General features: G+C 35.2%; 1 long non-coding RNA gene across 1 annotated transcript; it reads left to right on the top strand.

Moving 5' to 3' along the window:
* Positions 1-16,764: 16,764 nt before the first annotated feature.
* LOC147493612 (uncharacterized) lies at positions 16,765-17,170 on the top strand. The gene is made up of 3 exons (XR_015197934.1): positions 16,765-16,853; positions 16,967-17,018; positions 17,123-17,170. It is a non-coding gene; the product is annotated as an uncharacterized LOC147493612 (long non-coding RNA).
* Positions 17,171-17,423: the final 253 nt, after the last annotated feature.

The following is a 17,423-nucleotide window of genomic DNA, read 5'->3' as shown; positions in this document are numbered from 1 at the left end:
GACTTGTTCTTTGTACTTAGACTAATATACGTACAATAGTTTCTGCATCTTTTCATGAATGACACGCATCAGCATTTGTTTATATATAGTAGTGAGTTTTCAAAGCCAAGGTTAGAACAATTAAGTTTCATATCCTGTGAGAATCTAGCCAAAAACCTCATCTGAATGATTATTGAGTGATGACACAAAGGATGTTCGGATATGATAGAAAGACCACATGTCCACTTGCTTGATCAACACACCATATCCTATGAAGGAATTTAGGCCCTTTTTAGATCGATATAGCCAAATAAATGTTAAAAACCCAAAAATATAGTTTTCCTCTAGTTACCCCTCTTGAGCCTTCACCCTTTCTAAAAGCCTTTTTATTCTTCACCAATAATTCCTAACCCATCATAACACACAATAAAAAGCTTACCCAGCTGATGAGTTGAAAACTGGATGGATATCAAAAAAAGAGAAGAGAAGACCTTGTACAAAAACAGAATAGTTATTTGCTTCAAAAAGAAAAAGAAAATAAAAGAAATACCCATCCAAAACCAAAATTCCAAAAATCCAAAGGAGTCAAAAATTAAATCTCCCAAAAATTCAAAATCAAAAGGAGATGATATCAAAAACAAAAATAATCAAAAGCAAAGTTAGAACTCCCAAAATTCAAAATCATATGGAGTCACAAAGCCAAAGGGCTAAATGAATATATCACAATTCAGAAGCAAAAGAACAAAATGAGGTTCTTCTCTGGTTACAAGTATCTTGAAGTCCCAGTTTCTCATCTTATCATACTTTGTTTTTCCCTTACTTTTTCTTTCTAAACCATCACCCTAGCCTCATAATTCCTAATAAAAAACCTCTAGCTAGATTAGGAATAGGATGGTGTGATAGTAAGTGGCAAGCGTGATCAATCGACCCCGGTTCCTTTGGATGTGATTTGAGTATGTTAGGAATATAAGTGCCCACTGCACTTGAGAGAACGAACCTTGAGTGAACCTATCAGAGTTGTGATTGCAACACACCCCTGTGAGAACCCACCTTAAGGAAGCTTTCCAAAAGCCTCGGAAACAACTCTGATTTTGCATTTCATTGCTCATGTTTTGTAAAATTATCTTTAGATGCTTAAATTATTGTACATATGTTATTATGAGTTCAAAGGAGCTTGTCCCTATTCACCATTATTGAGATGTATGAACTTCTGAGAATAAATAAGAAAACAAGACCCTTTGTACTAAAAAGAATAAGTTTGTGAGTACTTTCACTGGAAAACTCTCGCGAGGCTTAAAGCTCATCCACTAGGGAATTCCTAGTGGTTTAAGGACTTGTTGCATATGGTCAATACAATCGCACTCTACGAAACGAGATTAGTGTAACGTATAATAAATCACTCCTTTGTGATCTTAGTTATTTTCTCTCATCCATGTTTGAGGACAAGCAAGATGCTATTTGGGGGTGGTGATCAGCTCCCAAATGTGCATTTTATTACCTGTATATTGCTACATTAGTCCCTCTTATGCTTAACGAAAATACAACTCATAGCTTTTACTGCCTTTTTCAGGTTAAGGAGTATTTCAGACCACTTATCATAGAAACTGAGTCTTAGCACAAAAAGGAGCTTTAATCACGCTTATTAGGAAGACCAGTAGTTGCTATGGAAAAGTGCTTAAAAAATCAAGTCAACCGGTCAAAGTCAACAGTCAAAAGACTCAATTTAGAAGGCTAAAGATGGAGGCCCTGTTTTCAAATTATGAAGACATAGCCCTAAACCTATCATGGTCAAGAAGGCACCAAAAAGCAAAAGAAAAAGCAAAATTGAAAGGGGTGAGGTGTCTAGTTTAGAATGGATGAGGGCAAATATGTAAATGGCAAAAGTAGGGGTATAAAATAAAAAAACAAAAGAGAGAGAACTCATCCATTGTCTTAGGATTCAAACCATTTGGGTTGTTTATTTTCTTGTCTTGTTTTTCAATTCATGTTTTTAATTTCTTGTTGTTTTAATTTATTTCAATCAACTTGTTATTTTATTTCCTTTATTTCAATCAACTTGTTACTTGTTCTTTGTTTCAATCTTCATCTTGTTTGCTTGTTTCATTTCAATGTTTTAATCAATCTTCATTTCATGTTTTCAAGTTATTTTAATCAACAATCAAAGCTTTCAAGTTCATTAGCTTAGAACCATTCAAATATTCAAGAGTCTACCTTATTCTTCTATCTCCCTCACTCAAACTCTAAACAATTTTGGATGAACCTCAACTATTAATCTAATTTTTTTTGAAGTATACTCACTACAATATTAAAGTTTCAATTATCTTAGACTTGTTTATTCGAATATCTATTCCATTTCTTCTTAAACCATCACCTCAGCCCTGTATCACTTAAATAAAGAGCTCTAGCTCAATTAGGATTAATTTGGTGTGATAGTAAGTGGTAGATGTGATTGATTGACCTCGGCTCCTTAGGATGTCATTGAGATTGTGAGGAAATGTGTGCCCACTACGCACTGGAGTGAGCTAACTTGAGTGGAAAAATCAGAGTATTTTTGTCTTTACAAATTGTGATGACCTACTAAAGGACGTTATTCCAAAAGTTTCAGAAACGGACCTGCCATTGCATTTCATAACATAGTTCATAGCATGCATGTATATCTTTAGATGATTTTATTATTATGCGTGTATTAGCTTTTAGGTTTCAAAAGCATTATTCTTATTATATTATTATTGAGATGTATAGATATCTGATATTAATTAGGAAATTTTACTTTTATCTCTTAGTCGTTGTAGTATAAATGAAGTTTGTAAGTACCTTCTCTAGAAAACTGTCACGAGGATATAACTCATCCACTAGGGATTTCCTAGTGGTTTAAGGCCTTATTGCATATGGTCAATGCAATCACACTCTGCGAAACGAGATTAGTTAGGACCACATTTTTGGCCACTTATTTGTTTTTATTTCTCATCTTTGCTTGATGACAAACAAAATGCTATTTGGGGGTGATGTGATAAGCACCCAAAAGTGTAGTTTCAACCCCTTAATAGTATTCTACTTAGGCCAATTATGTTTATAATAAATGAAAATTATTACTGTTTACGTATTTTTGTGCATTTAAGGACTTGAAGTTGATTAGGTGACAAAAAGCACCACTTTTGCATGGAAATCGAGTCAAGATGATTGCTAAGGAAGTTCTATATTTAAAGCCCAAGATTCATGAAGAAAATCCTTTTTTAAGCTCAGTCAAAGGTGGGAAGTCAAAGTCAATCCGGGTAGAAAAAGAATAGAAAAGTCAATAAAAATTCAACAGGTCGTATCTTTGGACTCGGGCCTTGGAATTGAGCCTACTTTATGTCAAAAAGACCAGCTCAGAACCAGCTTTCCAATGGATCTGACCTTGCCCCAATCATAGCTGTAAAATTGGACGAAAAAGGCACATAAGTAATTTCCAACATATGTGGCCTCTTTAGACTTAACCTAATGGACTTTAGGCTCACATTAGAGGCCCAAAGTCCCCCTTTTTTATCCATGCATGAAAATATAACCCTAACCCTCTCCTATATAAAGAGGGTTAAGGTTAAACAATCCTCTCCTCTTCTTTTCTCCGCCCTTAGTTTATTATTAGTTTAGTTTAGTTTAAAATTAGGTTTACTTTCTTTAGGGTTATAATAATTTTAGTTTGTAGCCACCATTAATTCCCATCAATAAAAAGCTTTAATATTAATTTCAAGTATTGTCTTTTCAATTATGTCTTCTATTCAATCTTTAGTTAGTATGATTCTGATGACACAAGGCTAAACCTCAATTTGAGGAGGTTTATGAAGCCATGTGAGGATGATTAATCATTAGTATATATATTATTGTTTTGTATAAAAGAATTTAAAGTTCTTTGTTGTGAGTATCTAGAGATAGAGCTCATAATGGAGAACTAGAGTTTAGAGCCACCACCATAGAGATTTGTGGTGGAGCTAAACTTTCATGCTAGTGAAATCTTGATCCGAGACGACTTGGCGTTCACTAGGGATCAAAACAATTGAATCGCATGGAGGATTAAACCCCTTCTATATCATTTATCATCTTATTAAACATTGTTTTTCACCCTTAAATCTACTATTTTGACTCTCACTAGTAAATCATTATTCTAATCTAGACTTGCATCCAAGTAGTGTACGACTAGAGTGGTACGAGCACGACTACTCTTCCCTCTATCATATAATTTAGAGAGTTTTATATCTTGATAAGTATTGTTTCTTCATCATAATTCTACTGTTCACGCATCTCATATATATTGTTCAACAAAATCATAAGTCAGTTATTTCATATCAACTATACAAAACGTGAAGGGGTTGAGTCCTGTGGAAACAGAACTCAACCTTTTTTTTTTTTTTTTTGACTATATACAAATGTATAAGGGAAGATTAATGTGTTAGCAACACTGGACGGCCAAAAGACTCCACGTGAAATCCCAAACAACTATCATGTCGGCTCTAGAGCTAACCTAATCCAGCCAGATAGTGGCTTCACCTTTATGTTTTGGGGGCCTAGGGTGCAGGACGGTACCATCCTGGACCGTGTGAGGGGCTCAACGGTCTAATAATATTACCCTTATTACATATGGTATAGCCTTAAACCGCCCTAAAATGAAATCAAATAGCGAATAGCTAGGGGTTATTAGCCTGGTGGAATCCATTGCCCATGTCCCGAGTAGGCAACATCGGAGGTTGAACAAGAATCTCTTTGTGCACATTGCTAGTGCAAAGGGGAAATATAAAAGACATGAGTATATACATGTTGAGTCTTTTAACGTCAGATCCTCAAGATGAATGTATACAAGGTTAGTCTTCTAATGTTAGATCTTCAAGACGATTCCCATCCTGTGGGAGCAACAGCACGGTGGCGAAGTTTATCCTACTCAACTGGTGTCAGGCAAAAATATACCTTATACCAGAAAGTATCACCTAGTGATTGAAGACCGGGGCAGAAAGGTTTTTGACAATGCAGACACCACCCCATCTTTCGCGCATGTTTTTTATGAGCAAAAGTACTACAACCATTATTTATCTATGATGAGTGAGACTTACACCAAATGATCAATTGAATTTCTCGAGGAAGAGAGTAGAAAAGGGAAGAGAAAAAAGGAGGGGAGACTTTTGGTACCCATCATGTACCAGCAAACACATTTGCTTGATTATCAGAAGACATTTATACTCAGTTCTAAAATAGAGTTGTTGTCGACTACGATTCCGACGCTTGCAACCACACACTCCAAGTGATATGAGAGAAGAAAAGAAAAGAGGGACCGACTATCAAAATGGTGTATTCCTTTTTTAAAACATATGAAATGAAGTACACCAAGCAAATCTATCCATCGGAGTAGACTAGATCTTGTAGAAGAGTCTTGTCGACATCTGGAGATCGTAACTCGTGGTAATGTTTGAGACGGTGACCATTTACTTGAAATTCGTTGTTATCGTTTAAATTTTTCAAAGAGATTGCCCCATAAGGGGTTACAACAAAGACAATGAAAGGACCAGACCATCGTGTTTTCACTTTTCCTGGATAAATGTGTAATCTTGAGTTGTAAAGCAAAACTTTTTAACCAATGTTGAAATATTTCCGCAATATATTCTTGTTGTGCACTCTTTTCATATTGGCTTTATAGGATTTCGATAGATCATAAGCATCACTCCGAATTTCCTCTAAGTTTATTTATTTACAATTTTTGTTTTTCACTTGCCACATTAATATTATAGTTGAGGCTTTTGATGGCCCACAGAGCACGATGCTCAAGTTCAACTTACAGATAACAAGGTTTTCCAAAAACAAGGCGGTAATGAGGCATCCCTATAGGTATCTTAAAGGTCGTTCTATATGCCCACAAGACATCGGATAATCAGAGAGACCAATCATTCCTAGATGGGTTAACTGTTTTCTCCAGAATGGACTTTATCTCTGTATTAGATATTTCTACTTGGCCACTAGTTTGAGGACGATACGGAGTTGCCACCTTATGGGTAACTCCATATTTCTTTACTAAAGACTCAAAAATTTTATTACAAAAATGTTTTCCCCCATCACTGATGATAGCTCTGGGGACACCAAAACAAGAGAAAATATTTTCTTTTACAAAAAATACGACAGTCTTATGGTCTTTAGCATGACATGTTATTGCCTCGATCTATTTTGACACATAGTTAACAGCTACCAGGATGTAGAGAAAGCCATGAGAATTTGGGAAGGGACCCATGAAATTGATGCCCCAGACATCAAAAATTTCCATAATTAATTGGATTTAAGGGCATCATATTGCGTTGAGTAATGCGGTCTAGCTGCTGGCAGCGAATGCATGCTTTGTAATGCTCATGTGCATCTCTAAAAAGTGTGGGCCAGTAAAATCCACATTGTAGAACCTTTGCCTCAATTTTTTTACCACTGAAATGACCACCATAAAATTGTTCATGGCAGAAGGATAACATGTTATTATGTTCCAGTCGGGAATGCAACGGCATATGAGTTGGTCTAAACAATACTTGAAGAGGTAGAGATCATCCCAGAAATAAAATTTCACTGTGGAGAAGAACTTTTTTCAGTCAGCACTAGACCAAGAGGAAGGGACATCCTCGGTAACAAGGTAGTTCACTATATCAGCATACCAAGGAGATGAAAAGATGGAGTACAAGTGCTCATCAAGAAAGTAATCACAGATGGGGTCTGAGTCATTATCAACATCACTAACGGGCCTTGATAAATGGTCGGCAACAACATTCTCACAACCTTTTCTATGTCTACTTTCCATCGTAAACTCTTGCAAGAGAAGGATCCATCAGATCAATCTCTATTTCGCATCCTTTTTCGCGAGTAGGTAGCGAAGTGCTGCATGGTTAGTGTAGACAATTGTTGAAGAACTAACTAGGTCTGGACGAAACTTATCCAATGCATATACTACTGCTAGGAACTCCTTCTTAGTGGTGGTATAGTTACGTTGAGCTTCATTAAAAGTTTTACTAGCGTAGTAAATGACAATGGGTTTTTCATCTCGACGTTGGTCTAAGACGGCTCCAATAGCATAGTCGCTAGCGTCACACATAAGTTCAAATACTTTAGACCAATCTGGTGGTTGGATGATAGGAGCAGTAGTCAGGGCGGTTTTCAGAGTCTCAAAAGCCTGTTTGCAATTGAAATTGAAATTGAATAGGGCATCCTTAATTAGGAGATTGGTTAAAGGTCTAACAACCTTTGAAATCTTGAATGAATCTCCTGTAGAATTTAGCGTGGCCTAAGAAGGCACGGATGTCACGAACCGTTCTTGGGATAGGTATGGATGAAATCGTGTCAATCTTTGCTTTATCAACCTCTATTCCATCTTTTGAAACAATATGTCCTAGAAAGATTCCTTTGGTAACCATAAAATGACATTTTTGACAGTTAAGGACTAGATTTTTCTCGTCACAATGCACAAAAACCTGGGAAAGATTTGATAGGCATCTATCGAATGAGTTACCATATATGGAGAAATCGTCCATGAAAACTTCCATAAAACGTTCAATCATATCACTGAATATGTGAAGCATACAATGTTGGAATGTACCAGGGGCATTACAAAGGCCAAAAGCTAGGCATTCGTTTATATGAAAAGGTGTCAAAGGGACAAGTGAACGTTATTTTTTCTTGATCACCATGATCAATGACAATTTGAAAATAACCTGAATATCCATCAAGAAAACAGTAATATGAAGCTTTAGATAGTGGTGGTAACTTCAAAAGAGTTTGCTTTAGAAGTGAGGTTCATCTTAAATTGTTTAGAGTTTGAGTGTGGGAGTTGTGAAGAAGAAAGGTAGACTCTTGTATAGATTATATTGGTTTTAAGCTAATGAAAATATTGAAAGCTTTAGTTATTGATATTGAAATGACTTAAAAACATGGAAAGAAAGATTGATTAAAGCTTGAAATAAGAACAAAGGAAAATAAGATTGAAGATTGAAATAAGAACAAGAAAATAACAAGTTTGATTGAAAGGAAATAAAACAAACATTAAAGTAAAAACTTGAATTGAAAAACTATACAAGAAATTAAACAAACCAAATGGTTTGAATCGTAAGACAATGGATGGTTTATCTCTCCCTTACTTTTGGATTATATACCCCTACTTTTGCCTTTTACAGATTTGCCCTTCTCCATTACAAATTAGACACCTCACACTTCACTTTTGCTTTTGCTTTTGCTTTTTGGTTTATTCATGACCAATGTAGGTTTTGGGAGAATGTCATATTTTGATATAAGGGCCTCCATCTCTTGTCTTCTGAGTTGAGGGCTTTGAACTTTGACCTTGACCTTTGACTTTGACTGTTGACTTTGACTTTTTCAGCATTTTTCCATAGTTGCTTCTGGTCTTCATAATAAGCGTGATTAAGGCTCCTTTTGGTGTTAAGGCGCAACTTTTATGATAAGTGGTCTGAAATACTCCTTAACCTGAAAAAGATAATAAAAGCTATTAGTTGTCTTTTCATTAAGCATAAGAAAGGTTGTAATGCAGCAACATACGGGTAATAAAATACACATTTGGGAGTTGATCACCACCCCCAAATAACATCTTGTTTGTCATCAAGCAAGGATGAAAGAAAAAACTAAGATCACAAATGAGTGATTTATTATAAGTTATACTAATCTCGTTTCGCAGAGTACGATTGCATTGACCATATACAACAAGGCCTTAAACCACTAGGAATTCCCTAGTGGACAAGCTTTAAGCATCGTGAGAGTTTTCCAGTGAAGGTACTCACAAAGTTCATCTATTTAGTACAATGGGTTTTGTTTCCTTACTTATTCTCAGAAGTTCATACATCTCATTAGCGGTGAATAAGGACAAGCTCCTTTGAACTTAGAATAACATATATATAGTAATTTAATCATCTAAAGATAAATGTTCAAAACATGAGCAATGAAATGCAAAAGCAGAGTTGTTTTCGAGGCTTTTGGAGAGCTTCCTTAAGGTGGGTTCTCATAGGGGTGTGTTGCAATCACAATTGTCTGATAGATTCACTCAAGGTTCATTCTCTCAAGTGTAGAGGGAATTTATATTCCTCGTATATTCAAATGACGTCCAAAGAAACCGGGGTCGATTGATCACGCTTGCCACTTACTATCACACCATCTTATTCCTAATCGAGCTAGAGGTTTGTTATTAGCAGTTATGGGGCTAGGGTGATGCTTTAGAAAGAAAAAGGAAGGGAAAAACAAAATCTGATAAGTCGAGAAACTACGTCTTCAAGATACTTGTTGATGATAGCACTTTTACGAGGTAAATAATTGAAGTTTCTTTATCCGTTTTGGTACTAACTCAAGTTCCTTACTCACGTTCTTCGTGTGTATTATTAGAGAAAGGGTTTCGTTCCAACTTAAGACTAGGATAGTATTAAAATTAGAGTTTGCTCAAGGGAAACTATTGAGAAGGATTTTTTATGGTTGAGTAATATTAAAACTACTTAGCTTGATTTTAGATATCTTAAGTTAAAAGTTACATAAACATGCACCACTAAAAAGAGAAATAGATAGATGGAAAGGTGTGGATAGTTTAATCCACTCATGCGAAGAAAAACCTTTATTGCTTGAATCTAGTTTATTGTATCTCTAATCTTTCTTGGAATTCATAGACAAATCTTAATAAAGATTAGAGTTTGATCCCTAACAATATGTTCTTAACTCTAATATCATATTGCTAGTATGAGAAACAAATGTAATGACTTATCTCTATGAAATCACCTCAAATCCTAACTAGACTCTACACCAACTACCATTTTGGGGTAGGATATAAAGTCTAGTTTATTTGTCCTAAACAAATAACTAGAAATCAATAAAAAAGTTGTTCCTCACATGAGCATCATTAACCCTCCACAAAGGAAGGATTTAGCTCATGATCATGGGATGTACATCATATGATAATTATGCCATGCTAATATAAAAATGGAAGAAGAAGAAAAATAGAATAAGACCTGATTTTTCTTAAGAAAATGATAATTTATTTATTAGAACACAAGTGTTGCCACCATTAAAGATGTTACAAGAACATACAAAAGATAAAGATATGAAACATGCATGAATGAGAAAGTGAATGCTACCAAATCCAAAAGCAATACATATAAGGGCATTCTCTCATTTCCTACGTGAAATCACCTCCCCCCAACTACTCACATTAAATTCCATCTTATCCCCAAATCATACAAAGCCAAAATTAAACACTATTTGGCACAAAAATTCTAGTCAAGGTAATTAATACATGCAAGGTGACAATTTGTACCAATAATTTGCACATTTTGTCTTGACTTGCTCTAGGATTGATGACTTATCAAATCTTGTGGTCCTACAGAATGGGTCCACGTGCTGCGTCTAGTGGCTGGCCAGGATTTTAGCATTTTTACAACTTCCCGCCTTTGCGTAGAGTTTGTCGCACTGATCGTCTGAGCAATTCACTTGCCGAAATCGGAGTCCTAGTTCAAGAGATATGAGCTTCGGAAGTTTGATGCTTTTGTGCATGTAATCCCGTTCTGACTTGATTATGTCTTGTTTGAGTCTCCGAGCTTTAGTCTGGCTTTGTTGGGCTTCACAGTGGATGAGTAGGAAGACTTCAGATATATACACTACTCCAGTGCTTTTATACAAGTTTTATCATCATTTTCACGTTAACTGCAAAAACCTGCAAATGTACGAAAATCTAATTATTTCATGCTTATTAAACACATAATTAACCAAATTATTATGTCTCTACGGGGTTTAATATTACAGTTTTGGGTGCTTATCACACCACCCCCAAACAGCACTTTGCTTGTCCTCAAGCAAAGAGGAGACATTAAAATAGATAAGTGGCAAAAATGTGTAATCCTAACTAATTCTCGTTTTGCAGAGTGCGGTTGCATTGACCGTATGCAACAAGACCTTAAACCACTAGGAATTCCCTAGTGGACGAATTATAGCCTTGTGAGAGTTCTCCAAAGAAGATACTCACAAACTTCATCTATACTAAAACGACTCAGTAACAAAGCTTGTTCCCGAAATTAATCTCAGATATCTATACATCTCCCTAGCTGGGAACGAGGATTAAGTCCTTTGAATCTCAAGTTAATATGCATACAATAATTTAAACATCTACATATGAACATGCATAGAATGAACCTTACATTGAAATGTACAAGCAGGGCCGTTTCTGGATCCTTTGGAGAGCGTCCCTAAATAGGTTCTCACAAGTATGTTTCGAAACATAAATTCACTAATAATTTTTTCACTTAGGTTTTGCAAACTCCAGTGTGCAGTAGGCACACATTTTCTCACATACTCGATGACAGTCAGAGGAGCCGAGGTTGATCAATCACATTTACTACTTATTATCACACCATCCTACTCCTAATTGAGCTAGAGGTCTTTATTAAGTCTTGTGGGGCTTAGGTGATGATGTAGAAGGAAATGGGAATGGAAAATAAAAAATGACAAGCATGAGAGAATAAGGTTTTCAAGATATTTACACTAGAGAAATCCTTGTTTTCTTTTCCTACTTCTATCTGAGTTTTCCTACTTTGCTTTTAAGCCTTTGGACTCCTTTTTTTATGTTTTTTTTTTTTCAAAAGCTTAAGAAACATAATTCTGTTTTTCTTTCCTAAAGCAAGTAACTGACTTTTATTTGGAATAAGTCTTTCTCTTTATTTTTCTATATTTTATCCTATTTCTCATACTCATCATTTAGGTAGGTTATTTTATCTGGGGTTAGTAGATGGGTAAGGAATTTTTGGTGAAAGTGAAAGGTTTGATGAAAGGTTCAGTAGAGTGACTAGCGGTAAAATTTGTAACTGGTTTGAAATTTTGAATATCTCAATCGAAAGACATCCTAAATTCTCGCCTAGGGTTTGGATGGTAATCAAGTAAGTAGACGTATGATTTTCTCTATTTGGAAAAACTACTCCTCTCTGTCATTACTCACATATCACACATATTGAGGCTTTTTTGTTAGATTCTCACAGGATTGATAATTTAAGTGTACTAACCGTGGGTTCCAGAAACTTACTGCTATGCATAATCGATGATACTCAGTGCATGAATACTCATGAAAAGATGTAAAAACTATTGCGTACGTATTATCTTACACTACCAAAAAAAAGAGTTTACCCAACAGAGGCCATAAAGAATACCCGACGGATTCTGTCTATAGGAAGTTCCTAACACATTATGTCCGTTGGGTATAATTTGACCATTTATCGGGTAATCTCAATGGGTACCCGACGGTTCTACGAGAGTTGTTAACAGTAGGCATATCTCTTCCAAATAACAAGAAGCAAACTAATTTCACTTCCCACCTATTTCTTTTTGGAAAAATAAGAAAATAACCAGAAAAAAAAAAAAAAAACCCTAAAGCTAACTGGTCCTGTCTCAGCCACTTGCTGCCCGCTTCACTCCCTCTCTTAAATCTTAAATCTGAAATCCCTCACTCTTACACAGTCTCACTCAATCAGTTCTCTCCTCTATTCCCTAATACTTTCCTGTGAAAACCTCATCCATCTCACAACTATCTCTAACCCTCAAAAACTCCAACAAATCCAACAACTTGAAATCAAAAGCCTCAACCATCATGGCTGTTGTATCTATTATTGAGATAGCGAAACCAAATATCCAGATCTTTGATAATGATGGAGCTCTCTCGATTTCTCTAACCAAAGACATTGCTGATTTTTCGTAAAAGTTTGTGAAAGAGAGGGGTACTTTTCACTGTTGTTGTATCTGGTCGTTCTCTCATCAAATCTCTCAGGTCAGTCTTGTTCATTCTTAGTTCTTTGTTAATTGTAAAGTTATCGATTTGTTAATACTAACTTTTTTTTTAATCGTTTATTATAATTTGGAATCTCAGGAATGTGTGTGTGTGTTTGTCTCCTTTGTATTTTGTCTGACTAGAAATCTCAATATCCGAGATGATTGGAGTACGTTTGCAAGAGCCATAAGATTTTTCACATGCTATCTCACGGATCTGATTTTACAGGGAAAGGATAAAACAACTGAAGAAAGGAGGATTGCTATCTGTATTTTTTATGATGTTGCAGAGCAATGTCAAGAATCAGCTCTTAAGTAAGCAGTGTTTGAAACTACATTTGTTTAGTGTGAGGTTTTGTGTATGTTTATGCCAATTTTCTTAATCATTTATCGGTCCATAGGACTATTGATACAACAACAATACTGTTTCTGAGAGTCTCTTCCGGTAGTCTCAAGTGATTAAGAGGTGATCCTACCAGCCTGTTGTGGTCTCTATTGTAGTATATAGTAGATTATGTTAGTAAAGAGATGGCCTTCTCATGTAAGCACAATGACGGTAAAAAAGACATTTTTTTTTCATTGTGGTTATACTTAGAAAACGTATCTCAGTTTGACTTGTAAACGTCAGATTGTCTAGAGTTTTGGGTATTATAGAACATAATGATAATATTTAGGATTGCTAAATGAGAGGTTGATGTTTCTATGCACCACTAATCTACTTAAGTGATCTTATAAAATAAAGTAAGAAAAACCCATCTAGTCTTAGTGTCTACCAAAGTCCAGAAACCAATCATGTTTACCTAATTACAAAGCACCTTATTTCAAATCTTTGAGCTTGCTTTGTAAACTAACACATTGTGGATGTCACTAGATACCAGACCACCACACTGTTAGAGGAAAAACTTATCACCTCACCCTCTCAGACCTTATATTGCATACCCATTGACACAGACTTGAAAGCTTGAAAGCTGTAAATTTGACCCTCTTAAGCATGACTTCTTTTCCCTCTTGTTGGGGGTGGTTGTTGATATTCTGTCTCTTAGTTATCCTCTGTTTTCTATTCATGTTTTCTATTCATTTTTTCCACATCTTAGTTTTGTAACAATACTTCTTTCCATTATAAACTCTGAGTAGGTTGAAGTTCATTAGTAATCATATCTTATCTAATTATTTTGGTATTTATCCCTTATTTCAGGTACACCATACCTTTGCAACCTCTGGATCTGATTGTGCTTTCAATTTTTGGGATAAGGATAGCAAGCAAAGACTTAAGGTCTGTTGTCTTTCTTTTTCACTTGCTTGATTTTTTTTTTCATGCTTGCTTAGACCTGTCCCTCTTCCTTGTTTTTACATATGTTTTACTAGATTCTTTTATTTGTTTTCTAATCTTAAGAAAAATATAAAGCAGATCTCTACTTTAAAAGTGAAGTGGATTTGTAAATTAGGATATTCTAGTAATACTTAAAGTGATAGAAATATTTGCTTAAAATGATTCACTTCTAGATTTGATTCACAAAAGATAGAGACATTGGCTCACGCATTTTGAGACCTAGGTGTCTATCCCTCGGGACTGTGATATATGACTTGGCTAATTTAATTTCATCTAATTTATAAGCATGGTCTCGGTGTAGCCAACCCATAACTTGCATCACATTCAATAACAATGGTTCAATATTTGTGTAAGCGGTATGTCTACCTTTAAGTTAGAGACAAAGGTAGTAAAAATAGTAAGATGTTCATAGCCCTCGACCAAGGTAGTCATTCTTGCATTAAAACTTGATTTTGTTCTTGTATTTAAATATAGGATATGGATGGATGTTCGTTCTATGTACTAGTTTATAGCATTTAATTTAATTTGATTTTTTTTTCTTTTTGTTTGTTTGTGGGTTAGAGTTCAAAAACATGGTTGAGCAGTGCTGAGAAATTGATTTTTGTGTTAGGGTTGCACAACGTTGAATTATTCTAGGCTCCATCTTTGGTTCGCTAAACCGTCATTATGCGATCTGTGCTGGATTTTTTGAGGTATGTTTTTTAATAATTACTAGATCTTTTTTAATATTTGCTTGGATAATTCAACGTTGAATTATTCCAAGTAATATCGCATAATTGGCTTAGCACAAATTAACAAAACCGTGTTGTGCATACATTTTCTTTTGCCTTATAGTAGTGATGAAGATTTATGAACTTTCATTTAATTAAGTACTAGAAAAAAAAAAAAAAAAAAAAAAAAAGGATATGTGTAGGGTGTTTTCTTTTACCTCAGCTACTTCTAGTTGGTTCCACAACTCCCAAATGTCGTGCACTACCACTAAATGGTGGATGTTCCTACTAACAAGTGTAAATGGCCTAAGTATACTCCTATCTTATTCTCTTTCAGAGTTTCCAGCAGCTCCAACTATAGAACTGTTCTGTTGCTACCTTGACGTGCATAGAAACAAAAACAATTTCTGGCATGATCTCTGAGTGATGCCTCCAGACCCAGCCCTTGTAGCACAACTCTATCCTGATTTGTGGCCGTTAGCTTCTTCATCATAACTTGAAAAACTGCTTTGTGCTCATTTTCTATCCAACTATATGTTGGTTATCAGTTTTTTGATGGTTGTTAAGCTTCCTTTTATTTTCTAACCATGTAGCCCACGCAATGGCTCCAAAAGTGCTTTAAATATTTTGTAAACTTGGCTTTATCTTTCAAATGACTACGACTATAACTCATTATTCTTTAGCTGGTTTGAACGATGGTCTTAGTTTTGGTCTACTTTTGGTTGGTAGTATTTTTGGTCTTAGTTACTTTGTTAGCTACCCAAAGATTGATTTTACATATCTAATTAATCTTTTCACGTTGGGTGCTTATCAAGTACCACCAAAAGGACTAACTTGGTTGCATAAACCTCGATTGTGTATTCTGATATGGCTCTAGTAGTAGTAAGGTAGTAGCATTCAAATACCTTTTACTAGATATTCTCTTATTTGACATTCAATCAAGGATCTGAAGATGCAAAAAAATGTTGGTGACAATCTTAATTTTCACTCATATTTTGAATTCTGTAGAAAAGGAGGCAAGAATGTAGTACACCTGCATCCTTTAAACTGGATTTTTTAAGCTTTCTAACTGAATTCGAAGCTTATCTATATGGATCTATTATTACTTTATTAAAGGTCTTGCATCATTCTTCTTCTATAGCCTGTTGGTGTCGTTGGAGCGATTACACCATGGAACTTCCCTTTAGCAATGTTCACTTGCAAGGTATACTCTCTAGTTTAACCCATTTTGCATATAGTTTGAGATTTTGAATATGGATACCTTTTTTGTTTTTGCTTGATGCCTTTATGCCTTTTTGAAGACCATAAGCTCTCTATTTATGTTGTTTCAGGTCACTCCTACTCTAGCTTGTGGTTGTACAGTAGTTATCAAGCCCTCTGAACTTCATACGGCAAAAGCTTTTAGTGGTGAGCTTTCTCTTCAAGCTGGCATACCACCGGTAAACTTTACTGCCTATATTTTACAACGATGGCCACATTGTCGTCCTTTTAGTTCCATGCTTTCTTTTTCACACGACGATTTATTTATTTTTATTTTTTTCTTTCCACTGGCCATTTATTTCTTGTAGACTTTTAGTCAATTAAAAACATGAAACTGAACCAATTGAACTTTTCGTGTATTAGAATCCTTTGGTTTTACATGATTTGATGAGTTTTGCAATTGGCATCAACTCAAGTGAACTGTTTTGGTGTCTTCAAAGAAATGCTTAGTTTAATTCTCATAACTTATGTTTTGACCAAGTTTTAGACTACTACTAGTTTTAGCTATGAAATTGGCTGACTTTTTCCTGTGACTTTTTCCAGGGTGCCTTCTTTCAGCATTTTTGTTTTTCAGATCTATACGCAAGTCCGACTACCTGGCTATGCGTCATGGATTCATTACTGTGAGTTTTTGTCTACAACAGATCGTCAGATTCCTTTATTTTTGTTTTGTATTGTGCTAACTTTTTATTCTTATAGGTTCATTTATCCCCTGGAAGTAAGTTCAACTTTCAAAAATATATCAAAAGGTCATTAGAAGACGATTTCAAGATAGTTGTTAGAATTAGGTATGACATTACTGGTTGTGGTTCTATTAGAAACTTTTCTAGTTGTGTTGGTTTTTGATAATGGATTTCTAATTATGCATTTTAATTTCGTAATTGCTCCATGATGTCAACAGTCCTTTGCTATGGCCTTCGGTTGTAGTATTTTTGCTTCTGAATGTGTTGCTGGTGAGCTCACGTCTTTAATCAAACATTTTTTTGGTTATTTATATTCTCAATTCAAATTCAATTTAAGATGCAGTCTTTTCATTAGATCATATTGTTATTTCCAGGATGGCAGGCGTTGTTGTGGATAGCCGTGTTTCCTCTACTTGTAAGCAATTTAATGTATTATGGTAGTAGCTTTCCTAACTAATGCTGAAGTTCAATCTCACCCCTGAACTGCTTGCAAGCAATCTTAGGAGTGGGAACAAAGCTACAAGCTATTATAACACAGATGGCTCTTGAAATCCAAGATAGGCATGCAGTTGTTCAAGGACGCAGAGAGGGAGCACAAATAGAACTTAAGGCTTATGATTTTGTTTTGGTTAGTGTACAAACTTCAAACATTCTTCTAGCACATGTTTTTTATTT

The sequence above is a fragment of the Coptis chinensis genome, chromosome 6 (genome assembly GCF_015680905.1).
Source record: "Coptis chinensis isolate HL-2020 chromosome 6, ASM1568090v1, whole genome shotgun sequence".
Classification (NCBI taxonomy): Eukaryota; Viridiplantae; Streptophyta; class Magnoliopsida; order Ranunculales; family Ranunculaceae; genus Coptis; species Coptis chinensis.
The sequence above is the reverse complement of the archived record's forward strand: the minus strand, read 5'-3'. Positions and strand labels throughout refer to the sequence as shown.